Here is a 755-nt window from a genome sequence, read left to right on the forward strand (position 1 = left end):
GTTTCTCTTTCCGATCTTAAGTTCGTGCAGGGGATGAGGGTGTTCAATGCGGCGCTCGATGGAATTTTCCGGGAGTCGCTTATCTCCCACTTCAAAGCCGAGGAGGCTGAAAGAGAACTCTTTCGGTTTTGGAAGGAGGTCGAAGAACAGAGCTGGACGCAGGCTGAGCTCCATTCTCTGGCCCTTGTCCGTGCGGAGAGGAGAGGAAAGAGAGCGATTGTCGCCGAAATGAAGCGGAGGGCTGCTTTGTTTGCCACCGAATTCGAGAGCTTTAAGGATGCTCAAGAATTCGTGGGCGATTTTCGCGAGTGCCGTGGCTCGGTTGCTACCCTCTACAAGTCGCAGAACGAGAACTTCTCATTTCCTACCGAGGTCGCTGAGATGTCGGGTCTTATGAACGGGTGTGGCCATGCTGAATCCTTGGTTCCTCCGATCGAAGGAAGGGTCCGACAGCTTTGGGATTTCATCGAGGTTTCGGAGGACATGGCGGAAGCGGGAACCGGTGTTGGTGATGAAGGTGCCGGGGTCGCGGACGGAGAGGTGGATCAGCCCGCGAGCTCGTTCGGGATTTCCATGTCCGGGTTCCTCGACTTCGAGCTTTGAGGATTGTTGGGATTATTTCCCTTAGTTTTATTTCGAGGTTTGATGTATCTAGGCCGAGTGTGGCCGTATTTGATTTATGTGTGTTATGGCCTTGTGAGGCTATGTGAACTATGTGTTTGAGACCGGCCGTTTGGTGGCTTTGGGTCCTAGCC

Source organism: Brassica oleracea, chromosome C5 (assembly GCF_000695525.1).
Source record: "Brassica oleracea var. oleracea cultivar TO1000 chromosome C5, BOL, whole genome shotgun sequence".
Taxonomy (NCBI): domain Eukaryota; kingdom Viridiplantae; phylum Streptophyta; class Magnoliopsida; order Brassicales; family Brassicaceae; genus Brassica; species Brassica oleracea.